At 51.2% G+C, this 26,128-nt stretch overlaps 1 pseudogene; it reads left to right on the forward strand.

The window, feature by feature from the left end:
- The first annotated feature begins 1,629 nt into the window (after nt 1–1,629).
- LOC133101711 (dipeptidase 2-like) overlaps nt 1,630–26,128 on the forward strand; it is a 50,853-nt pseudogene continuing 26,354 nt past the window's right edge.

Genomic DNA, 26,128 nt, shown 5'->3' on the forward strand with positions numbered 1-26,128 from the left:
ATGAGAGTCTGCCCTGAACATCCCAGGGCTGAAGCTGGCCTGGAAGAAAACGTGACTTTCCTCCGCTCAATCCTCAGGGGCCCCTTTGTGAGCTGAAGAAAGAAAAGTCTGCATTCTGCGAGCTGAGGAGGATGCAGGAGCAGAGACAGGGTGCAGAGAATCCTTAGCAGTCTACCACATGAGCTCCTGCCCTGAGCCATTGTCAGCGGCCACCACAACAAACCAAGGGGGAGCTGGGTTTTTTGAAACTGAAAGCAGCAATCTGTGGCTTCCCAAAGAGCCTCCTGCCTGGGGTCTCAGGAGGCAGGATAGAGAGACCCAGGAAGACCTGCTCCCTGAAGCAAGAACAGGATGGAGAGTCAAGCAGCACGCACCCTGCCCCGAGGTTCACATGCTCCTTTATTCCCAGCCCCCTTACTGCTCAATAAAATGTTTTTCTGTAACAGATTTCTAGGGTCACCAGTGCTCAGACTTAGGTCACTACCCCTGTGCTAGGCACTCCTGCTACCCAGGAAAGGTTCCAAAGGTGGAACAGCTCCAGGGGGTGCCAGGGATCAGAGCAAAAACTTGACAGGCTGGGGATGAGGGAGTTTGGGCACAGTCCCTAAAGCATCTCAGTGGTTGAGCTTCTGTGAGAAGGCACATCCCCTCTATGTGTGTGTGTGTGTGTGTGTGTGTGTGTGTGTGTGTGTGTGTGTGTGTTGGGGGGAGGGGGTCCCCAGAGAAGGCAGCTAGGGGGAGGGCCTGAGGCTGGAAATGGGGAATGGCGTGCGGCCTCTGAGCAAGCACAGGCACTTAGCCCTTGAGGTTTCTGGGAAAGCTAGAGCCACAAGGGCCACGAGATAAGGCAAGTGTAGCAGCAGAACCCAGGTGCCAGGTCTTTCCTCAGAACCTATACTTCTCCACGAGGCTGGGCCTTCCACGCTGAGGTAGGAGGGATCCTGGCCAGAAGGTCAGCCAGCAGCTCTGGGAGGAAGGTTGCTGCGATGGGGGCTCTGCTGCCATGGAAATGATTTCATTTCCTTCCACTCAAATAGCCTACTGACTGGGTTCCTGCTCTGTTGAGTAAAAGGGTCGTTGACTCTCCCCAGAAGGTTGTTCAGTTCACATCCCAAAAGTCCCTCTATTCAGGCCCTGGGGAGGTGTAGCAACTCCTGAGGGCGCTCTTTCCTGAGGCTGGCTGACAGAAGTGGGGGAGGTTCCTGATAGTTCCCAGGTGCTGGTTGAAGTCCCCAGAGAATGGTCATGCAGGTTGGGGAGTCAAGTAGGTGGAGAGAGAAGGTCGGGGGCAGAGAGCTCCTTCCTGAATCCAGAGCTCACAAGGTTACCCCCCCATTTCCAGAAACTCTCTCTTCCCCCACACCAGCCCACATGGTCCAGTACCGGGAAACCGGGAGCCCAGAGCACTTGTGGCCGCAGAGACACTCGCACGCAGCCCTCGGAGTGGGCGGGGCCGGCTGCAGGCAGATGGGGATGAGGTGTGCTCCCGGGAGGCCTCGGGCTGAAGGTGGCCCTCTGAGAGAAGCACTCCAGCTTGGACAGGAAGGTTAGAGGCAGGGGAGAGCAACCTAGGGCGCCCCCTCGGAGCAGTGGGAGTGGGAAGAGGGGCAGGGGCGGATGGAACCCGCGATGGGAGGCGAGTGGGCTCTCAGCAGAGGCCAGCTTAGCCCGCGGGAGCTGCCTCTGAGCAGGGGGCGGGAGGGCAGTGCCGCCCTGTGGCTGCCGGGCTTCGCGGATCGCTGCTCTCCACACACGGGTCACAGGGTCCTGTGACTCTGTATCCCCTCCCTCACCCCGCCCCCCTCGCGAGGCCGCGCCCCTCTCAGACCCGCCTCTGCCCACCTGCCTGGCCCTGCGCAGCTTGCGGCCCGGGGGCCTCGAAGGTCCCCGTGCACTCAGCCAGCGGCCTCTGCTGTGTCTGCTGCTGCGGCCGGTAACCCGCGTCCAGACCATGCCGGGCACCTCCAGCACCCCAAGTCTGCGGGAGCGCACGCGGGCCCTGATGCGGGACTTCCTGCTTGTGGACGGGTGGCTGCAGTGTGTGAGGGCTGGTGGGGGCCGGTGGGGGCCTAACCTGGCCCTGGGCAGGGGAGGAGGTCCAGAGCATGCAGAGCTAGTGGGGAGGCTCCCTCACACCACCCCTGGATGTCCTCTCCATCATCTATGGATGCCATTCCCCTTCTCTGTCATCCCCTCCCTGGTGGGAACCCCTCAGCCCAGGCCTCAGCTGCTCCTAGTATAGTCTGTGTGACACTGTGAGGTGGGGGACCCCCAGGCTGGCCCAGGCCAGGCAATGTGTCCTGCCTGATCCCAAGACCTAAGGAGCCCACCCTTTTGCTTTGACCTCCCTCCAGCCACAACGACATGCCCCTGGTCCTGAGGCAGTTTTACCACAATGGGCTACAGGATGTTAATCTGTGCAATTTCAGCCATGGCCAGACCAGCTTGGACAGGCTGAAAGACGGTCTCGTGGGTGCCCAGGTACCAAAGGGACACACAAGTTGCCACCATGGCTGCTGGGGAATGTGGGGCAGTTTGGGGGCCTCAGAGACCACAGGTTAGTCACATTGGAAGTAAGTTACCATAGTGACCTAGAAAGTGCCATGCCATGGATGCTGGGGGCTACAGGGGTCACAGTGAGCCAACCTGACGGGCATCCAAGTACCACAGAAAAAGCAATGCATTACATGTGACTTCTGGGCACAGTGAGTGCTGTGCCAGCTGAGGAGGCTATGAGAAGCCCAAGGAGTTCCAAAGCCCAAACTAAGCCCTGGCCTTCCCTCAGTTCTGGTCAGCCTACGTCCCATGCCAGACCCATGAACAGGATGCTGTGCGCCTCACCCTGGAGCAAATTGACCTCATCCGCCTCATGTGTGCCTCCTATTCTGAGCTGGAGCTTGTGACCTCAGTTAAAGGTAGATGGGGGGACTTCCCTGGTAGTCCAGAGGTTAAGACTCCACGCTTCCACTGCAGGGGGCTCGGGTTTGATCCCCGGTGGGGGAACTAAGAGCCCTCATGCTGCGCGGCACGGCCAAAAAAAAAAAAAAAGGTAAACAGACTGGTGGTGGTAGGTGTTAGGGACTTCAGTAAGCTACCCCTGCCTCTGAAAATGATCACCTGACCTACCTGCCCCCAGCTTTCAACAATATCCGGAAGTTGGCTTGCCTCATTGGTGTGGAGGGCGGCCACTCACTGGACAGTAGCCTCTCCATCTTGCGTACCTTCTATGCACTGGGTGTGCGCTACGTGACACTCACCCACACCTGCAACACGCCCTGGTGAGTGCAGTGCAGATGGTAAGGGCCCAGTGAGGCAGGGATCTGCCCAAGATCACGCTGGGGCCCAAAGCAAGTTTACCCCTGGGATCCGGCCCTGAACCTGGGGTGGGGAGGGGAATGGAGGTTTGCAGAACAAGACTGAATCCCCAGAAGGGCCCTCCTACTGCCAGGCACAGCCCAGTTTGGGTCCCTCCTCTTGCACCAGGGAGTTGCAGGTGTAGACGGTTCGACAGAATCTCTTTCTAGGCTCTTGTAGCCAAGTCAGGGCCACCAGTCAGACTGCCTCCTGGCCATCCTGCAGGGCACAGAGCTCAGCAAAGGGTATCCACCTCTTCTACAGCAATGTCAGTCGGCTGACCGGCTTTGGAGAGGTAAGGACCCGGGTTCCATACCCTGCCCCACATGAATGTACAACCCGGCCTGTTCCCTACAGATAAATGCACACAAGGTAAACGCAGCCCTGATGTCCTCTCCCCATCCTGTCCCTGCAGAAGGTGGTGGCAGAAATGAACCGCCTGGGCATGATGGTGGACTTGTCCCATGTCTCGATGCTGTGGCACAGTGAGCCCTAGAAGTGTCGCAGGCACCTGTCATCTTCTCCCACTCAGCTGCCCGGGGTGTGTGCAAGAACACTCGGAATGTTCCTGATGATATCCTGCAGCTTCTGGTGAGAGACTGCCCTGGCCCTCAAACCTAAAGCAAGAGGTTCAAACCAGGAGCCCTTGAACCTGAGCCTCTTCTCCCTCAATTTCCTCAAACCCCAGGTTAAATATCTTCTGCCCCCAAAACCCACGATCCACAGCCCTTGAACTCTTGAGCCCTAGGTGGGGGTCTAGGTGGTAAGATACTCCTCCAAACCCGGAAACCCAGGGCCAAGACACCACCCAGACCAGGGCTGCGGCTCCTCCATTCACACAAACCCAGAGAGGAGACGACTCTGACCTCAACACCTTCCTCACAGGGGCCGAGAGAGTGAACAGGCAGGTGGCTGTGCTGGGGGCCAAGCTGACTGTCCAGCAGTCCGCCCCTGCAGAAGAAGAACGGTGGCATCGTGATGGTGTCTTTGTCCGTGCGGGTGCTGCAGTGCAACCCGTTAGCCAACGTGCCTACTGGAGCAGGTGAGCCTCAACCTGAGCTCTCTGAAAACTCTGATTTGGAGCTGAAGCTGGGTCCAAATTTGGGGAGGACTTCAGAAGAGCCCCAGTGGTTTGACCCACCTGTTGTCAATAGGTACAGCTCCCAAAAACTCAATAATGGACGGTACACAGCACCTTGGTGTCATGTGGAACTGGAGCCATGGAATCAAAACTGCGATACTGATGGGTATCAGGGAGGCTGTCAGACACAGAGCCCGGGTGCTGCCCATCTGTGCCTCTGCAGGGGCTCCTAAAGCGCACTGCCCCTACCTCTGGCCAAGGGACTGGACAGCTCCTTAGGTCTCTGAGGTCTTCATCAGTTGTACTCTTGTTCCTCTCTCATCCTCCACACCCGGGGAAAGGAGCCCCCACAGGTTCTCAAGGAGACTGGGAGGCAGGGTGAATCTTGGGTGGGAAATGGCCCAAACAGGGGGCTCTGGGGTCCACTCCAAATCTGAAGTCCAGTCTAGAGCCAGCTGGGATCACTTCAGATCAAACCTCAGGGCCCTCTAGTTGGTACTCTCGGTGCCAGGCCGTGAAGGAACTGGCCTGTTTGGCCTACAGGCTGCAAAAAGGGGAATCAACAGAGGCCAGTCATCACCCCCACCCCTGCCCTGGAAGCCCCACACTGCTGACTTCCCATTCTTCAGATCACTTCGACCACATCAGGGCAGTCATTGGATGCAAGTTCATCGGGATTGGCGGAGATTATGACGGGGCTGGCCGGTGAGTGCTTCCTCGTGGCTTGTCTCGGGCTGGCTGGGCAGCAGTGGGGCTTTCACAGCCACCGTACCCACCACACTGTGGTCCTCATGGCCTTGACCATAGCCTCAGGTGTGCTGGCCCAACTGGTATCTCCCCTCTCCCAGGGTCTGCTTACTGGGCTCTCCTGTCTGTTTGGCCCTACTCTAGGTCATCATATTTGTCTAAAATACCACACAGAGCTCATCTGTCCAGCATCTGCGCCCATCCAGTGCCAGCAGACCCACGGCCTCTGAGCAGACTCTTAGCAAGGTCTGGGCTGGGCTGACCATCTTCTCTGCCTGCAGCTGGGTCTGTGCATGCAGGGGCATCAACCCAGTTCTTAAAAAGCTTTTCTTCTCTTTATAAATGGAGGCAAAAATTGCACTCAGTGAAAGGCATAGATCTTAACAGTACAATTCAATGACTTTTGATGAATAGTCGAGGCGCTTTTGGGGCCTTCCTCTGAAGGATGAAGAGCAGGAGTGAATCATTTACTCTCTCCAAGTCTCCATTTTCCATATCTGACCAGAACTGGGGTTCAGTGGACCCTGGACACATAGGGCTTTGGTTCTGACTCAGGACCAGGGAACAGGTCTGAGGCCCAATAGCTGGCTGGCTGGCAGCCACACAGGTTCCCACAGGGGCTGGAGGACGTGTCCATATACCCGGTACTGATAGAGGAGTTGCTGAGGCGTGGCTGGAGTGAGGAAGAGCTCTGGGGTGTGCTTCGAGGAAACGTGTGGCGGGTCTTCAGACAGGTGGAACAGATATACTGGGCTGGGCAAAAGAGTAGCTCTGAGCAGGTGGTCTGAGCAGGTGTACGTGGGGGTGCTGTGAGAGGTGCTGCCCGCTGACTGCCGCCTCCAGGTACGGGAGGAGAACGAGGGACAGAGTCCCTTGGAGGATGAGTTCCCAGATGAGCAGCTGGGCAGCTCTTGCTGCTCCGTCCTCCCATGTCTGCATCAGAGAGAGGATCTGGCTCCAGACCAGAAACTAACCAGAGCTGCGGTTCGTGGGAATCCCGTTTTGTCACCTAAGTGGTCATTCTCAAAATCTTGCCCCCACATGGGCCCAGGCCTCACAGTTATTGCTGCCTTCCCAGTCCTCATTGTTTGGCTCTGGTGATCCAGTTAATCCTGCCAGATGTCACTTTGGCAGCCACAGATACCCCACAAAGTTTCCTTGCATGCGAGCACAAACATTTCCTATGTATTATTCTTTTCTGATAATTCTTTCAATGTATCCCTTCTGGCTTTGTGCAAAGCGATTCTTTGTTTTGTACACGGGGACCACATCTGGGAAAACATCGCTGCACCCTCATAAGTTACAGGGGGAGACCCGAACTGGCCAAGCCATGACAGGAGTTCGCCGCTGCTGAGCTCTACAGATCCCGCTCCTTCCACACAGTTCGCCAATTCCGCGGCGAGCTCATCTTTTTTGAAGTTCTTCCCTTAGGAGACGAGTAAAATGCAGCAGGATTCTCAACCCGTTCCCCGTGGTCACTTGTGCTAGATGGAGCTTTGCAGTGTTCTGTGCCGGCTGTGGGCCACTGGTGGAACACTGTGTGACAACTGCCTGCACAGGACTTCGGGGATAATGAAATGTCTGTCTTCCCAGCCTGACGCTGCTGAAAACCACGCTTCCCAGAGAAGGAGAGAGATCCAGCTGGTCCACACCTGCATACACATTTGTTGACATGTGCAGATGACAGCAGGCTCTAGCAGGACCCACATCAGCCTAAATTCAAGAACTCGGGTGCCAGCCCTTGACAGCAGCTGAAGGGGGGTTTACAAGAGATGCAACCTCGAACCATACCCTAGGCTGAATCAGAGATGCTGTTGGAAGAAATAGGCCGTTGTGTCACTTTAACGAAGAGTTGCCACAAGAAAAGCCCCCCAGGGCCCAGCACTGTGGGAAAGGCCTCACCCACAGAGCAGGGCAAGTGTCCCAGGCAGGGTGCCCTGCGCCCGGCACCCCGCCAACCCAGCAGGAAGGTGCCCCCCCTATGCCCCAGACAATGGGAGCTCTCCCATCCTGAATAAGTGAGCTTCTCATCCAAAAGAGGTTCTCTTTTCACCCAAACATTAGAGCTTCTAAATATTTCAGGATCCCTGGGTTGTTGAGGGTCACTCGCCATGCCCTTTGGATAAATGAAGCCAACGTCAGCTGCTTCTGGGCTAGCCTTGAACAAAACCATCAAGATGGAAAATCTCTGCTCCTGCCCTTCCTCCCGTCACCCCCCATCAAGCCTTTCCTGCTGCATGCAATGACCCGGCTCTTTTGTGAGCAGGTGAAGAACACCCACTGTGCATGCAGTTCTGTGGTCCCTGCAGAGGTGAGGTGGGTGCGGGGGACCCTCAACCATGCTGGCCTCTGCTGCCATCCCCAGGGCCCTTGATACGGGCTTCAGCACAGCACAGCCAGCCTCAGGAGGCCTGTGGGACCACTGGGGCCCCGGCGGTGATCCCCTGGATGTTCCTGGGAACGCTCCCATGACTCCAAGGCGAGCCCTGCCAGCACCCAACTCCACCAAGCTGGCACTCCTTACCTTTTCCGGATTCCATTCACAGCCCCCTCCTCATACGCATTCTCAAAGTTTCCAAGGGGGGTGACCCCACTTCTCTGTTACAACTCCACCCTGAAGGCAGCCCCCGCCTGACAGCACCACCCGCCCCCGTGGCAGGGCAGCCCTGAGTAGCTGCCCCTCCACGTGGACTGTCCGTTCCCAGGTCCCACGCCAGCCCGCCGAGGGGTGGAGACTCCAGGAGAGCCACTGTCCGCTCACACTGCCCCAGCATCACCACCGCCACTTGCATCCACTCTACATTTTCCTCCTGTGTGCTTCCCGACCCCGGTCCCCTGCGTGGGTCCCCCGCTGCGTGTACACAAGCCTGTGCAGAGACAGAGCACAACCACCAAGTCTGAGCCTCACCGCTGACGTCTGTGCTTGGAGAGGCTGGAGGAAGCTGCTCCCCAGTCGGCTTCACCACAGGGTCTTGGTACCCAGTCTGCCTCCATCAGGGAGGTGATGGGACCCCACGGAAGGATACCCAGAAGCTCTCCCGGCCTGCGGGGTCTGGGGCTGTTAAGCTCTCTAATGCTGGGTCCTTCGGAGATAAAGTCTTCAGTCATCTGCCTGGGCACCCCATCCCCTCTGAAGATACAAACTAAACCTCCTCCAGGCTCTTGGCCTGGAGGGAGGAGCCGCCCAGGGTCAAAGCCCATCCCTCTCTCTTCCCACCTCTAGACCTGTGGGAAGGGCTCAGGCTAAACTCCCGGTGCCTCTTCTCTCAAACCCTCAAATGATAAGAGAAGAGGTATGTCTGTCCACCTTGCAGGGTCCTTACTCCACCTGCCAGTAGGTGACATGGTCCTGGAGTTTCTTCTTAAACTGCCAGTCTCACTGTCTTAGCTTCAGAGTTACACACGCCCAGGAAGGACCCTGGGTACACGGGCATCCCATTACCCCCAACTCTACTCCTGAGCTTCAGGGTTAACTGACAGCAGGGGACAACCCATTTCAGGGATTTCTCATTTCCAAGGGCTCTTGAATGCAGAAAGAGCCCTAAGAGTCAAAAGAATTTAGCTCCAGTGGTGAAGTTACAAGTCATCTGGCAAACACTTACAGCTGGAGGGCCAACTAAGCACCCCCTTAAATCTCACCACACAGACTGCTGATGCGGGCTGACCGGTGTGGTTCTCCTAAGGTTGCTTGTGATATTGATCATCTTGCTGTACCTCTCAGTTAAAGACACAACCTTAGGAAGATGGCTGGACCCAGACCATCAGGCAATCATATTTACCCATTAACCTACCCTCTTCCTCCCTCCTTCCTCCCTCACTTTGGAAGCTTTAGCGAAACATATTTCACTTCCCACTTTAAAATGAAATCATTAGCCTCTAAATAATTAACCTTGCATGGATAGGAGGGCAGGCAGTCTGCACACACACCTGTGCTGGTCGATCTGCCCAGTGAAAGGGAGCCCCAAGGGGCTTTCTCGGAGCTTCTGAGGCTGAAATTTGAGGGTTGACGGGGTGTACACGTTAGAAAGTGAAAGAGAGAGACTCCAGCTGCAGGAGAGGAGGGGAGAGACTCTCAGTGGTCTTCCTAGGTAGTGAGCTGTCGGAGCGAGTGGAATTCCTCCCCACCTCGCCCATGAAACAGTAAACACAGCACATGTCTCTGTGTCCTTTTCCTAACAATAAATTATTTTTTAAAATATTTTAACTTTGTGTGTTGTTGTACAGGAGGGTCACTGAGGGATATATTTGAGACTAGGACCCCTAACTCCATGAATAACAAAGTTAATATCTGATGCAGCCAGGACGTTGCAAAGCCTCTTGGGATCCCAAGTACCCAAGATCGCTGTGCATGGAAGAGCCAGTTGCCCATTCACTGCTCATCCACCTGCAGGCTCCCCTGTCAATTGCTTACGTAGCCTCCTGTCTGTATGTTCCCTGTTGCAGCTCACGGTGCTTGACTAACTGAGCCCGAAGCATTCAGAGCCTCTTCTGCTGGGTGCACAGAGCACTGATCTCAAGAGCTGCACCACCAAAATAGGATTCTAGGGTCGACAAAATGGGAAATCTTGCACAGTTTATCCTCTTTCTAAGGATCCACCATACTTTTTGTTGGTAAAGCCTCTTAGATAACCTTTAAGAAAGACACCTGGGTTTTTTTCCAAACTCACTAAACTTTTCCCATAATGAAATTTTTATTAATATCCTGCAGACTTGTGCTTCACAAAAACACTCAGGAAGTCTTTTCCAGAATCGTATAGGTCGTGTCTGCAACAGTAGTTCTTGTGCAAATGCAGCAGTGAACTTTGCATGACTGTTTCAAGGATGTTTAATTAAAGCCAAGGGCATGGTTCCTAAAATGCAATTCAGTGAAGATAATTATACAAGGAAATAAACTAATATGGTTCAAGTAATTGGCCTTCTGGTAGTCCAGTGAGAGGCATCTGCCTCAGAGTGCCTACAGGGGTGGATGGGGCGGGGGACCTTGGATGGTCACTCCTAAATGGCACTCCTCTCCCAGACTTTGTAAGTACTAAACAGCCAACAATTCGAGGTTAGACTCTCAGAGGGAAATCAAAAGCACTGTTATCTTGCTTTAATAATTGAGGATAGGATCTATATGCTTTGGAGACGAGAAAAGCAAATGGCAGAGATGCCATCCAACTAGGAAACTTGATGAGCTAATCAGTATTCTCCCCTGAATGGAAGTCTCTATCCTCCTCCAGGACTGAGGCAGGGACGGACTTGCCTGAGGTCATATAATGAGTTGGTAAGAGGAGAAAGTCACATCCAGTTCCCTGACTCTGTTCAGTGATTACTCACCCTACCAACAACCCAAGGACCTCAGCTCTTCTTGAATATTTTGAACTGAGTTGTGGGCTTGTAAGGTGCCCAGAAGTTTTTTATGGTTTTGTTTTATTTTTATTAAGTAGCTGGACGTCTGAGACCACGGTTGGTGCAGAACCAGAGGAAAGGGAAGGAAAAGAGGAAAAAGTAGATGAAGTGCGTCCTCCCAAACTCTTGCTATTTTGTTTTCAAACTTCACTTCTCCATACTCTAACCATGAAAATACCGATGGTCATGGTGATGGCAGTGGCTGTGATTTACTGAGCCCCCACTCTGTACTATGTCCCGTCTTAAGCAGGCTCTCTTGATTCTCACGCTGGTTCTGTCTCATTTTTCTGACTTTTAAACCTTGGAATGTCCCACCCACTTCTCTTCTCCGTCCTCTCTCACTCCCTTGATGATCTCATGCAGCCCCAAGATTTTTAATGAACTACACACTGATGATCGTATTCCAGCCCCGGCCTCTCCCGGGGCCCCAGATGCTCACACGCTTCTGTCTACCCATCACCTCCACTTGGGTATCCAACCGACAACTGCTGCTTAATGTGCCTGAAGCCAAATTCTTGGTTCCTGCACCCCACAACCACAGGGTTCTCCTTTCACCCAGTTCTCCGTTTCAATATGTGACAACTCCAGTTTACCCATCGTTCAGGACAAAATCTTTTTTTTTATTGCAAAAGTGTTGTTTCTTTTTTTAAAAATTTTTATTGGAGTAGAGTTGATTTACAATGTTGTGTTAGTTTCAGGCGTACAACAAAGTGAATCAGTTATACATATACATATATCCACTCTTTTTTAGATTCTTTTCCCGTACAGGCCATTACAGAGTATTGAGTAGAGTTCCCTGTGCTATACAGTAGGTCCTTATTAGTTACCTATTTTATACACAGTAGTGTGTATGTGTCAATCCCAATCTCAGGACAAAATCTCGAGGTCTCTCTTTGTGTCTCACTATTCACCCAACCAGCTCATCCTACAGGTTCTACCTACAGAATATTTCCAGATTCTGATGGTCACTTATCACCACGACCACTGCTGAAATCCAAGCTCTCTTCCTCTCTCACCTGGAGATGCAGTCACCTCCGACCTGGTCTTTTGGCTTCTCCACTTACAGTGTTGTGTTTTGTTTTTATTGGAGTATAATTGCTTTACAATGTTGTGTTAGTTTCTGCTGTACAATGAAGTGAATCAGCTATAGGTATACATATATCCCCTCCCTCTTGGACCTCCCTCCTCGCCCCCATCCCACCCTTCTAGGTGGTCACAGAGCACCGAGCTTACAGTCTTAAAATCTACTTTCCACTGAACAACCAGAGTGGTACTTCTAAAACATACATCAGGTCATTTCTCTTCTCCAGGCCACCAGTTGTTTCCCATCTCACTTAGAGTAACCCTGCAAGGCTGCATGATCCAAACAGCCCCTGCACGCACACACACACACACACACACACACACACACACACCCTCTCTGCCTCTTCTCCTTGACCCCCACTTTCCCACCCCTCCAGCCACACAGAGCTTCTTCATGCTCCTTGAACTTGCCAAGCACTCTCCCACTCCAGCATCTTTGACTTTCTCTTTGCCGTACCTGGACATCTATATGGCACCTCATTTTCTTCCAGGTTCTGTTTAAATATCGTCTTATCAAAGATGCCTTCCTTGACTTTTAAGAAAAGTCGTCCCCACATGCATACACTGTCTCCCTTACCCCTCACCCCGGCTTTATTTTTCTTCTAAGTATCATAACCACCTGACACAGATGTCATTGCCGAGTTTTTTGTCTTCCCATGTTAGACTATTAACATCCGAAGAGGAGAGACTGTTCTGTTTACTGCTTGATTTCCAGCACCTAGAATACGCCAGAGTATGAATTTATATGTTTATATTATTTGTTAAATCAATGAGTGCAGGTACCGTGATCCAGTTTTACAGATGAAGAAACAGAGACTCTTAGAAGCTGATAGTAAGCGGTAAGTTCAACCAGTAAGTTCATCAGACACTGGAGTCTTTGCCTTGGTGTCCAGTCCCCTGTGGTGCCTCCACGTCCATCACATTCACAACAATAAGGCATCTCCTTTTCCTGACCTCTCTTCTCCTGCTTCCGGGAAACAAACTGCTCTCAGGAGGTGTGGTGGGGAAATGCACAAACCAGAAGGTGCAACAGGCAAAGAGAAGTACAGGGTGTGTGTGGTTTTATTGGTGTCACACACCCGGCCTCTTCTGTCTCTTGTAATCTAGTTGCTGAAATGTGTACGGCTGGCCCAGATTCCAGGGCACCTACCCCAGAGGAAAAGCGGGGCTTCCAAAGGAGCCTGGAGATGCCCACAGCCACTTTGCTGAGCCTCATCACACGCACTGCTCAGGCTTCTGGATTAATCATGAGATGTGGAAAAGAGCAGGCAAGCTACCTCTGTAACTACAGCTCAGCTGGGTTCCTTAGGACATTTCCTAGCAGGGAGAGTGATCCCCGCTTTGCCAGTACTGCAGGCCCATCATTAAGCCCAAGATCCGCCATCCCCTCCTGGGAACAGAGTGCCTGACTTGCCCTCCCGCCAAGACCTGCCGGGGGAGCCAGTGGACGCCCTTGACCCAGAGCTGCCAACAGATGCCACCGCCCACCTGGCTGCCACAGGATGGGGCCAGGAGGGACAGGGCAGCTGGCCCCAGTCCGGCTTCCTGTTCCCCCTCCCCCTGCCCCTCCCCCCCCAGCGCTGACTCCCCCCAGCTCTCCCCCGGGAGCCGCAGCCCTCATGCTCTGCAGGCTCGGGAGCAGGTCTCTCGGCAGCTCCTGAATCTCAAGCTGTTCCCCTTGTACTCCGCCTCCCAGGTTTTTCCCTCAGGCCAAGGGAAGAAACCTCATCAGAAGAATATCAGTCTATTGATATGGGTCCCGACAGCCTTTCTGAACAGAATACCAACGCCTCAAGCCTGCTCCCTGTCTCCGCTACCTCACACCCTAACTGCAACCTCGGGCTCTCTTCCCGGTTCTGTGGGCCCTGGGCTGGGCTCTGAGGCTTCAGGGTCTTTCCTCAGCCTGAGCTGAGAGGTGCAGGGGGTGGTGGGCAGTGGGGACGGTGGGAGACAGGCAGAAATAAAAACAGAGAACTGGAGCCATGCGGGGACGAAGCCAGCAGCCCTGCTGCTGTTGCTACTTCAGAAACCTCACTTCTCCTCCGGCCTGTGACCCTTCCACATCCCAAGGACATGTCCCAAGGACATGTGGCCTGGGAGTCTTGCTTCGTTCCATTTCACAGATTGATCTGGGAGCCCGAAGACAGGTTGACAGGCTGAGTTCTGCCAACTCGCTGCCGCTTCTGCTGCTGATGATGATGGTGACGATGGTGATGCTGTTACAACATCTCTTCTGGCACCTCCCCTTTCCTCAATCAGCCACTTTCTACTTGTTGACCTACTCACGAGCCCATGAGTTCCACATGAGTCCTTGGGATATTAGAAGTCATCACGTGTGTGGAGAGGAGCAATGAAGGGGCCATGGGGAGTGCAATCACAAAGTAGGGAAAGCCGAGTTCAGGAAAGACAAACAGATTTCTTTATTGCGGGACTTCTCAGAGCCTTTAATTTATGTGTTTAGATTGGGAATCCCCAGGAGGAAAATCAAGTAACAGTATTCTCTAACTTATTTTTTAAGAGAATGCAATTTTCAAGGCACTCAACTTCAGACAAGGGCTTCAGAGACCTATTTTGTGAAACATCCCTGTTGGCATGAAACTTGGCCTGAGGCATGGGGAGGAACTGGGAAGAGCAGACGCTGAGGTGGGACAGAGAGTTCCCCTTTCAGAGAAGCAAGACGCCTCTGTCAGCACCGCTCAGCCCTGGGAGGACTTGCCAAGTGTTTGGAAAGGAAGGACAGGGGGGTGTGTATGAGGGGGGCACCCAGAGAGGATGGGGCGGGGAGACGAGAGAAGGGGAGTCTGGAGCCCTGGTGGAGATGGTCAGCTGCCTCCCGAGATGTGCCTGAGACCCCCGTGGTCTCCCTTCAGGCTTCAGCCTCTCAAGGAGAGGGGAGGGAGGAAATCCAAGGCTGGCTGAGGCTTTGCTCCCAAAGTTTAGGTTCTGTTTTTAATTCTGTAATGTGAGTCAATGGAACTGAAGCATTTCCATGCATTTCGGTTTATTTTAACCAGTATTTATTGAATGCCTAGGATGGGGCCGGCTAAGTCAGGGGCTGTGAGGAATGACAGTGTGAAACCCAGCTGCCACTTTCAAAGAGTTGGTAGCATTACTGGAGTGACAAGACCACACCAGCGAACGATTAGGGAATGAGAGGAGACAATGAAGACCAAAGGGAGAAGCGCCAGCATGGCCAGAAGGGTAGGGCTGTGCACAGGGAGACAGATGGCAGGGAGTCTGGGAGGGTTTCCATCTACAGAGACACGTGGACGGGGGGGCACTCCTGCATGAGGACACTCAGGGAGGCACCCTCAGCAACCCCCCTCCATCCAAAGCAAGATGGCCGGGAGCTTGAGACTCCCGTGGACATGAAAAGGCTGGAGGGATGCTGATGGCTAAGGCCACATCCCCTATTGGGTACCCTTAGGCCTTGTAGAAAGGCAGAGGGGTAGGGACAGTGAGGGCTACTGGCGGCGTATAGGGATGGTTAGAATGTCACCCATGTGATCTTCATCACCTTCCCAACTGCCAAGTGGGGATGTTATGGGCTGAATTGTGTCCTCCTGGCAAAAATTCATATGTTGAAGATCTAACCCCCAGAACCTCAGAATGTAACTATTTTTGGAGAGAGGTCCTATAAAGAGGTAATTAAGTTAAAATAAGGTAATGAGGGGCCCTAATCCAATCTGACTTGTGTTCTTATAAGAAGAGGAAATTTGGACACAGACAGGCACAGAGGGAAGACCACGTGAAGACACAGGGAGACGATGGCCATCTCTAAGCCAAGGAGAGAGGCCCCAGAAGAAATCAGCCCTGTCAACGCTTTGACCTAGGACCTTCAGCCTCCGGTACTGGGAGAAAATATATCTCTGTTAAGCCACTCAGTCTATGGTACTCTGTTATGGGAGCCCCAGCAAACTCATACAGGGACTAATGCCATCTTCCCGGTGTTCTCGGATGGAGCAGAGCCTGTCTTCCTATTTCCTCCATCACTTAGGCTCCCCTTTTCTCCACACTTTCATTGTCAAGATCAAATACCATAATACTGTATGGGAAGAAACTTTGAATGAACTTTCTATAAACATCTGTTAACAGTAATATGGCACCAAGTTGGGCAGTGGAGATTCAAGAATGGGCAATGCAGTGACCCCACTTTCCAGGAGCACCCAATGGCGTGTGGATGACAGTCACACACATGAGTGGCTGGAGTTCTTAACAGGTGGTAACACAGTGGAACCAGTGAAGCACAAAGGAAGATTGTCCAAAGAGTGGGCATTTGAGCTGGGCTTTGAGGGATGAATAGGAGTCTATCTGGGAAAAAGGGCAGAGTATTCTCAATAGAAAAAGGAGCATGTGCAAAATCCAGAGGCAGAGCGCATGATGCGTTCATAGAACAGTGAGTAGTTGGGGTGTCTGCATGGACCACGTGGGAAGGGGTGAGAAGGGGCTGGGAAGTCTGATGGGGGTTGTAGTCCAAGGACCCCTGGGAATGAAGCTGGCCTTTGTCACCAAATAGTGAAGAACCATAGAGGCTGCTAAGATGGACTCCAGTGCAGTGTGGACAGAGCCTGATAGAGTGAGTAGATTAGAAGTCTGCTTTTAGACCCTTTGGGAGCCTGTGGCCCATGCATCTGCCAGGCAGTGACCACATGGATGTAAAGCTTAAGAGAGGGATTGGAGATGCAGTGGAGGAGGTGGGAAGGTGGTGTGGACAGCAAAATGAGAAGGCAGTGGGGATTGGGAACCCACCTGGGCCAAACATTTAACCCTTCTGGCCTCAGTTTACTCATCTGTAAAATGTGGAGAAAAGAGTTCTCACTCCACAGGACCATCATAAGGATGAAATAAACCGAATAAAATAACGTAGAAACTCTCAGCATGGCCTGGCAGGTACACTTAGCGACGTGGGCCCTTGCTGCTGTCCCTGGTCCTGGAGGGACAGGGTGGGGAGCTGGTCACACAAAGTGGAGTCTCATCAAAACAAGGAAAGACATCAAAGCTCATCAACAGCCTGTTTGCCTTGGTGCCACATTTCTCCAACGTGGATTTGCCCTGATCCATTCATCCCTGACTCAGGATGAAACTGGTTCTGAAGCCGGAGGAGAATGTGAAGCAGTGTGGTGAGCCAGGTAAGCTAGGAGGATGGCAGGCTGCCGAGGGCATGTGTAGAGAAAGGGTGGAGGCTTGGGGAGCACAACGCTTGGGCATGGGGAAGAAAGGAGAAGACAAGGATGTCAAAGGAGTTGTCAGGAAAGGAGGGAAACTGAAAAACTCACTTTCATGGAAGCCAAGAGAGGAGACAGTTTCAGTAAGGAATAGGGTCTTCAAATCCTCCAGCGACAACAAAGTGATGGAGAAGCAAACCAAGAAAAGCTAAGGATGCTGCAAGGGGAGCCCCTTGGTGCCTGAGGATGTGGTTTCTGTGGGGTTGGGAGAGAAGAAGCAGCCTCACGGGCTTGGGCAGCCCCTGGCGTTGGAAAAGTGGAGGCTGGGGGCACAGACCACGATTTGAAGGAAGGTGTGTCAGGCTGGAAGCATTTGGGGGCAGCCGAACCAAAGAAGGAGTTACTTCAGGGGAGACTTGAGCTTTTATTTATGTTGGTGGGAGGGAGAAGAGCCAGTGGCTTGTGAGGAAGAGAAGCAAGATGGAAGGCAGGCAGGGTCCCCAGGGAGAAAGAGAGGCATGGAATCTAAGACCACCTCGGGGAGGAGCCCTTCTGTCTCTGCACACGGGAAAAGGGGTTGAGAGCAGAGGGCAAGGAAGGAAACCTGAGGGAGAAGGAAGGAAACAGAAGCAGCCTCCATCTCCCGGGTTCCATCAGACAGGCTGGTCATTGCCTCAGGAGGGCTGGGGTGAGGGCAGGTGGCTGAGACCTGAGGAGAAGGAGAAAGGTTGACAGGGCTGCTACAGGAAAGACAAACTGGATATGAGGAATGAAGTTCAAGTCTGACTTAATAAGGTTTCCCCAATGGCAGATCCTGGGATACTGATGTGGGGGCTAGTCGTGTATTTAGGAGATGACCCCAGGAAGTGTGGCGGGGAGTTGAGAATTGAGGCAATAGAAGGCACATTCATGGGTGAGTAGCTGCTCTAGGAACATGGGCTGCAATCTCTCAGGGTTGCCTTTTGAGACTGGGGAACTCACACCTCAGAATTGTCTCACCAAGGGACCTGGAAGCCAGGGTATTTATCCACCAGCCTTTCCTTCACTGGTTGAGGTTATCCCTTGCATTTAGTGTATCCCCAATGTTCCTGTGGCCAGAGAAATCCCTCAAGCAGAGAGACCCAGAGCTTGAGGTGGGAAATGGTGGTAGTCAGAATTCTAAGGTGGCCCCTAAGAATCCCTCTTCCTGGAGACACATCCTGTCTAATCTCATCTCCTTGCATGTGGTCTGGGCTGCGAATATGACAGGATATCACTCCTGTGATTTATGTTACATTATGTGGCAAAAGAGATGCTGCATATGTATTTAAGGTCCCTAATCCTTTGACTCTAAGCACCATCATTAAGTGATACTGAACTAATCAGGTGAGCCCTTGAAAAAGACAAGAAGCAGTAGTGCATGCTCTCCCCTCCCATTGGCTTGAAAAAGCAAAATACCATTTTGAGGTCCGGAGGGTAGTCTCCAGGAGTTGAGAGTGACCCCAGCCAACAACCAGCAAAAAAATGGGGACCTCAGCCCTATAACCACAACCACGAGGAACTGGATATTGCCAACAACCGGTAAGTTTAGAAGAGGATCCCAGCTTCAGATGAGATCACAATCCCAGCTGACACCTGGATAGCAGCTTGTAAGATGCCAAGCAGAGGACCCAGCTGAGCTGAGCCAACTCCTGACCCACGGGGACTGTGAGAGAAGAGATGTGTGTTGTCTTAAGCTGCTACCTCTGTGATGGTTCTCTGTGCAGCAATGGGAGACTGAGGCAGAAGCCATCAGCGCATGCAAGCCCTGTCTACCAAGCTGCAGGTGACCTTCAGGATGGGATGAGGGGAGATGGACCAAGCATCTTCAATCTCCTCCCTCATCCAGAGGCTCAAATCCAATGTCAAGCCCAGGAAGAGGTGGGGTGAGTCTCCCCCCTCCAGGCGCTGCAAGGATCAGCTGATCTGCTTGCAAATACTAACACGGGGTGCTGAGCTCCTGAGCTTTGTGGTCTGGAGGCTGGAGCAGGCACAGACTCAGAGCTGGTGGCCCCACCAGGCTTGTTGAAGGAGGTGTTCTGGGGCTGCCGTGGTTGCCGGGCACAGGCAGGTGATTTGCTTCTCTCTCTTTCCTTGAGTTTTGCCATCACTCTTTGGGCCTCGGGCACCGTGATAAGAAGCCCTGGGTTCCTTTTCCTCTTTGCACTGGAGGCACTGCGTTTCCCTCTGTTGGATGTCAGATGCTCTCTTTGTAAGTTTGGATACTTATCTCTCTCCTTCCCTGCTACTCAGCTGAGTGGAAATTAAAGCCAACAGAGGCAATTTTTACAAGGCAGACCAAGAAAAGGTACTTGAAATTACACACAACTCCACATTGAAAAGTCTGGGATCCCCTCCATGGCTAGACTCTGCGCTTAATCATTTTGAAGTGTGGCACTGAACGTATTACCGCAGAATTTCCTTGTCTAATTGAGGCTCTTGCATCTAATGCCAAAGTTTTATGAAAGATTGACACTCAGAAGGTTAACTGGGAACATGATTCTGTATTAGGCTGTGCTTTCTGTGTGTTTTTTTGTGGTAGGATTACCAAGGGTCATGGTGTGTCTGGGTCTCAATTTTACAGATTAATAAATTAGATTTTATTGGTTCATCTAAGGATGAACACGTATTTGGGAATGAATGCATAATCATCAAATTCACAAAGGGCTGATGGGTAATCCTCGTAATAGGAGCAGCAAGTCCTGTAGAATCATCCGTTCAGGTCATGGCCCGGGTTTAAATTTTGGTGGGTAGGATCACCCCCAAAATAAAATTTAAAATCTTACTCAACAAATATCTTCTGAGTCCTTCTTATGTGCCAGGCACCAAGCCAGACACGTGGTGGGTGCAGCAGTTAACTGTACTTCAGTCGTGCCCTCGAGAAGCTTCCTTACACATAAATGTGATACTGATGAGAAGGTGATACTATTTTTTAAAAAAGAAAATCTGCTAGGGGAATGCGGGGTGGGGGAGAACTCCTTCCAGCAGGGGATGGAGGGAGTGGGGAGGAAATCAGAACCAAGGGAGACAGCGTTCGGGCTGCGTCTTGAAGGAAGTGTGAAGGTTTGTACCCAAGGGGTTGGGGATGGCTATTCCAGGGAGAACAGTCGGTGAGCAAAGACACAGAGGATGGGAAATGAGTAATGTGTCTGATGTGGTAGAGGGGAGGTGCTAAAAAGACAAGGAGGTACCAGATTATGCCTCGTAGTCTCAGAATTCATGGGATGTGTCAATCAAGCAAGGAAAGCTTGATGAAGTCACATTTTCCGGGGTATGGAGCCTTCTGTTTACATAATCAGTATCGGCTGCTTGAAACTGCCTCTTCCCCCAATTGGGGGAGACCTGCTGACATGCTTCAATTGGCTCTGCTTAGGCCCCTAATTCTTCCTCAGTCATTAAGATCTTCTGCCATCGTGACATGACTCCCGACGGCATCTCACAGCTCACAAGACTGTAGCTTATTGTGCATTAGTTACTCTGTGCGCTGATGTCTTCCTGCCAGCCTTCTAGAACACGCCTGCGCTCTGTGGTGAGAGCTACTAACCTCTGCTCTCACCAGCCACGCGGAGACCCACTTCTCCAGAGGGCGCTTCCTTTCTCCATCTTTGGCAGAACTTAATCTGCTCCCGTGACAGAGGGAGACACTGCCTGACTTTGTCTCCATCTTCAGGGTCCACAAGCCTCCCTGACTGCCACAGGACTGGAGATGGAAATGACCTTGGGTGGGTTGAACATGGCAATCTGACCCTGGGGTGGCAGTTCGACAAGATCTTGTGAGTTTCTGCTGCAGAGAACCAGACGTAAGAATTGGCGGGGGATATGTCCATGTTACCTGACTGTCCAGAGCTCCAAAAAAGGCCTGGACCTTGCATTTGGTGAGATGTATTATGGCTGGGAAGGCAAGTTCTTGTCAAACAGAACCAGCTCTGCTACTTACCAACTGTATCACCTTGGGCACATTATTTAATCCAAGCCTCGGTTTCTGTGTGTAAAGTGGGGGTCAAAATCACGCTTACCTCCTAGGGTGGCTGTGAGACTGACCGAGATGAGGTCTACATTGCAGCTAGCACAGTGCTTGACCCGTAATGGAGCTGGGTAGGTGGTAGCTGTCATCAACAGACTCAGAGGGCTGGCAGGGATATCAGAAACCTTTCAACCAGTGGGAGGCACTGCCAACTACACCCCTGGTAGACAGGGAGAGCTGCACCAGTTGCCAGCCATCCCATCCCTCAGTCTCTGGGGCAACTGCAGGGATTCCTACCAGCCCCTCCCTCCTTCCTGCATCTGATTCTGATGCCATCAGCAGTCAGTGAGCCCAGAGGGATTCTCCAAAGCTCCCCTGAGTTTCCAGTTTCTAATTTCTACCATGATAACCTACCGTGGGTCCAGAGAAAGGCAAACTCTTGGCCACCTGAGGGACAGGGAGGCAAGATACCCAGTCTCGCTGTGGCTGATGGTAGAAAGTATGATGGCAACTCAGGTTTCTAAGCTTCCAAAGACAGTGGGACCAGGCATGTGCCTACCAGCTTGGGTGAGTCTATTGCTACATCTTGGGGAACTGTGTTAGCCGCCTGGCATCCTGTTGGTGACATGACCTGGGTCACAGTGAGAGTGTTAACACACAGAAATCAGCAGACGTTGCCAGTCAATGTGCCTCTCCTACCCCTAACCCCAAGAGCTGGTGAACGTTTATCAGCCCACCACCCAGCAAGACTGTTCTCGCTCCCCACCCCTGCCTTGGTTGCTTGTAACTATTCCCCTCACACTACACACCCATCTCAAGTGTTCCTGAAATAAACTGCCAGAGACAGGTGATGAGAAGTCACTGGGGATGTGGACAGGGTGGCTGATCCCCTGAGCTAGCATTAAGGCTCCACCTCTCTCCTTTTACTGTCTGTGCTCCTTCTCGGAAGAAAGTTCACCAGCAGGTATTTGGATACAAAGACTCATCACCAAGACATTTGCACCAGTGCTCCGAGGTGCATGTGGAGCAAAGAGGAAACCAGAAAAATGACTCAGAGCCCTGGAACTCTGAACTCTAGGGGACCACCTAGGGTCACAGAGACTTGTGGACTCCATCCAGACCCCATGGAGAGGCCTAATGAGGAAGAGCTTGTGGGGCTGGTGGAAAAGGAGGGCTATCCAGTGTCAGCCAGGATCAGCGAGCTCAGCAGAGACCTCAGCTTCTCTGGGGTCACATCTGCATCTCCCCTTGAGGAAGCTGAAAGGAATCCAGAGCAGCAGCCTTGAGGCTGAGGGAGATGGAGCATCTCTGCCCCCATGGCCTTCACCAAATGGACACTGGCCGTTCTGTTCCATCAGGGGCATCGCTGAGCAGCAGCAGCTTCTCCAAGGACCCGGGAACCCCAGATACTGGGAGTGGCACCACGGAACCCCCGATGGGCATCCCACTCCCTCCCCCTCTCTCCCACATGGAACCCTTTCCCTCCGCAGCAGTAGGTTTCTCCCTGAACTTTATCCTTAAGGGAATCTGGTGCATTCTCTCCTACAATATTTATGACCCACATCAATTTTTCATTCATCCCATCACTCAGCTTCTCAGGCGAGTTTGGAAACTTTCCCTCTGAGTTCTCCTTCTGCTGAGGGTGAGATGGGGACCAGAGTAAAGCCCCAGGGACCTGCTGCACCATCTGCCCTGCCATCCTCCTGCCTGGAGAGCCAGTGTCTGCCACGTTAACTGCCAGCCCCTCCGCCCCTCTTTCTAAGCTGCTCACAATCTGATTACACCTCAACGTCCAACCTTACACCCCACCTCTGCTGCCCCTGCCCCCCCCCTTCTCACTGTGATCTGCAAACACATAGCTTCCCCTCTCTCTCTGGGTGGGGGAAAGGGGTTCCTATTACTTCTGACCCTGTCCTTCCTTTGGTGCATCTGGCCCTGCCTCATCCTCCAAGCCCAGACCAATTCCACATCTTCCCCCAAGCCACATTTCCCCTCATCTAACCCCCATACCATCTCATTGCTCATCCCTGTTTTACTTCAGCCAGTAATTAATGACTCAGTATTTAGCTGTTCTTTAACTATTCTCTCTGGCTGAAACGTAAGCTCTCTAAAGACAGAGTCTGCACTTTCACATTTCTGTGGTCTGGTTCCCATGGGGCTTACAGTATAAAGCACCAGCTACGTAGTAGGTGCTTCATAAATAACTAGATACATAAATAAATAGCAAAGAATAAAATAACATACAAAAATGATAAATAATAAAATAATTATAAATAAACGATTTAATACGTAACGTGGTGGAAATCATTTGGACTTTTCTCTATAATAATTGGGTCTTGTTCTTATCTGGTCTAATCTCAGATGTAATGATGATAATACAGAGATGTTCTTATCTCTGAGAAATATGATAGTATGTTAATTATATTAATAATAATAACAATTGCTCCAATTTATTGAGCCCTTACTCTGTGCTGGAAGCAGCAAAGTGTTTTACAGGCACTATCTAGCTGACCTTTCAGGTAAGTGTTGTTATTACCCCCATTTCACAGGTGAAACACAGAGAGGATGTGACTTGTCCAAGGACACACAGCTAATATGAGTTAGAGCAAATGCTCAACTGCTGTAGCCCGGACCAGGGCTCATGCTTAAACGTCGCCTCGTTCCTGCCACAGCTAGTATCCCTGCATCCCTACATCCCTGCGCACAGTCTCCAGGAGGGCAGCCTGAGGTGTGGACAATGCAGTAGCCACCAACGGCTGGTGCAACCAGCCCAGCAAAAGAGGAGAACCTTCAGGTAAATATGGGGAATGAGCATAAACACTTATATCTGCTCCTGCCTGAAATACCAGAAATGTTATGTAAAGGAATAACAAAAGGGTCGCTCCCCAAAGACAGGGAGAGCAGGAGAAGCCACAGCATCAACACGATTCTGGAAGTCAGAGGGTGGGGAGAGGGTGGACCATTAGCGTGCAGGGCTGATGAAGGACCCGCAGTCTCAGGGTGGAGGCGTTGCGTTCTGGGGAAGATAGGCAAGGACAGAGGCTGAAAACAGAACTGTCTGGACACTTTCTACAGAATAATCAAGCCCCCAGGGACCCTTCTCGTACCCTGCACAGGCAAAGAACAACTCCTTTTCCTATTCAGCTCAGGCTGCTATCACAAAATACCCTAGACTGGTCGGCTTCAATGGCAAACATTTATCTCTCAGTTCTGGAGGCTGGGAAGCCCAAGATCAAGGTGTGGCCACTTCATGGTCCTGTTGCAGATGGCTACCTTCTTGCTCTATCCTCACATGCCAGGAGGGAGGGAGGCTTTCTGATCTTATAAGGTCACTAATCCCATCATGGGGGTCCACCCTCATCGCCTCATCTAATACTAATCAACTCCCAAAGGCCCCACCTCCAAATACCGTCACACTGGTATCAGGCTTCAGCCTATGAGTCTGGTGGGGACACAAACGTTCAGTCTGTAGCACCCCTCCCACCCTGCAGGATGGATTTCAGAAAAAGGCACTTGAGGTACATTGGCAGGCGTGGCTGAGCTATGAGGCTAAGGAAAGAAAATGAATGATGTCTGTCTACAGAGCAAAGAAAACTTCACCCCTCCTCACTCCCCATCACCCCCTTCCAGTCCCAGACTCCAAATGCCAACAACCAGATAGATATATATCCCAAGGCAGGAGGTCAGACAATATTCTCTCAAGAAACAAAATTCACTGTTAACAAGCAGATAGCCCAGAGTAAATGGAGAGTCTCCCCATGAAAAAGCCCATGACCACCCCCATCCTCTAATAGCACAGCCTGGGAGGCATTGCCCCGCCACAGTCAGAGAGCTTCACATCAGCTTAAGTCCTCTATTCTGAAATATTGACAGACAGCAAAGTATCAATAGGTTTTTAAAGAAAACATTCAATATAAAGATCAAAACAAAACAAAAAAATATTTTTTTAAAATCAGGAAATAGACAAAATATGGAGAACAGAAGAAAATTTCCAGAGACCATCAGTATCTTTAGAGACATAGAACGATACTATTCTCATGAAACAAGAACACAATGCTCTAATACCAAGATGGGGCAATTAGAGAATAAGAAAGCTCTTTAAGAAACAAAATTAAAATAATGAATGTTAAAATGTTAAAAAATTAGTGGAAGATTCAATTAAATCAAGTAAATATCCCAGAAAGTACTTGTAAAAAGCAACAGGAAGAGAAGAAACAAACAAATGAGCTATAGATAAGCTGATAGGTGAATTCAATGAGCAGTTCAGGGCGTCCAATGCTTAACTAGTAGAAGAATTTCCATAAAAAGAAAACAGGGAAAAAAATGGATGGGAAGATAATAACAAAGACATAAAGGAAATAGTATAGGAAAATTTCAATCTGGACAGATTAACAGGGCCCATTTAATAACCAATGCAATGTACAAAAAAAAGGCCCAAAGCAGGAAACCCTAATTATGAAATTTCACAATCAGGATAAAAATGATAGTTGAAAGAAAGGGAGAGAGAGAGAGAAAGAAAAAGAATGAGGAGGAAGAAGAGGAGGAAGGAGAGGGAGGGAGAAAGGAAGGTTATATATGATGAAATGAGGATACGAATGTCATTGGATTTCTCAAGAACAATACCAGATGTTCGAAGGCCTTGGAAGTTCTGGGGGAAAATATGATTTTCAATTGCCAATCAAAATTAAACACTTAACCATCAACCAAGTTTGAGACATTTTCAGGCATGAGAGTAAGTGTTCTATCTCCCATGCATTATTTCCTAGGAGGTACCAGAAGAGGAGTTTCAGGAATAAAGCATATGTGCACACATACACACATATAAATACACACACATGCATACATGCATACAAACACACACATGCATACATGCACACACACATGCATACATACACACACAAACACACATGCATACATGCGTACACACATGCACACACATATATACGTGCATACAAATACACACACATGCATACACACAAGCATACATGCATACACACAATATGTGCACACACGTGCATATGTGCATACACACATGAATAGTGCATACACACATGCATAGTGCATACACATGTGCATACATGCATACACACATACAAACACACACATACATGCATACATACACACACACACACACACACACACACACACACATACATATATACATAAAACAAACTCAGGGGAAGAGGGAGGCAGGGAGTAAACCAAGAAAGAAGACCAGATCCAGGAAACCAGTGAGACATCAGAGAAACTGAAAAAAAGCCCCAAGACAACAGTCAAGTGCCATGCGCAAAGAAGGGAGCAGAAAAACAGAAAGCTTCTGGAGAA

The sequence above is a fragment of the Eubalaena glacialis genome, chromosome 11 (genome assembly GCF_028564815.1).
Source record: "Eubalaena glacialis isolate mEubGla1 chromosome 11, mEubGla1.1.hap2.+ XY, whole genome shotgun sequence".
Lineage (NCBI taxonomy): Eukaryota > Metazoa > Chordata > Mammalia > Artiodactyla > Balaenidae > Eubalaena > Eubalaena glacialis.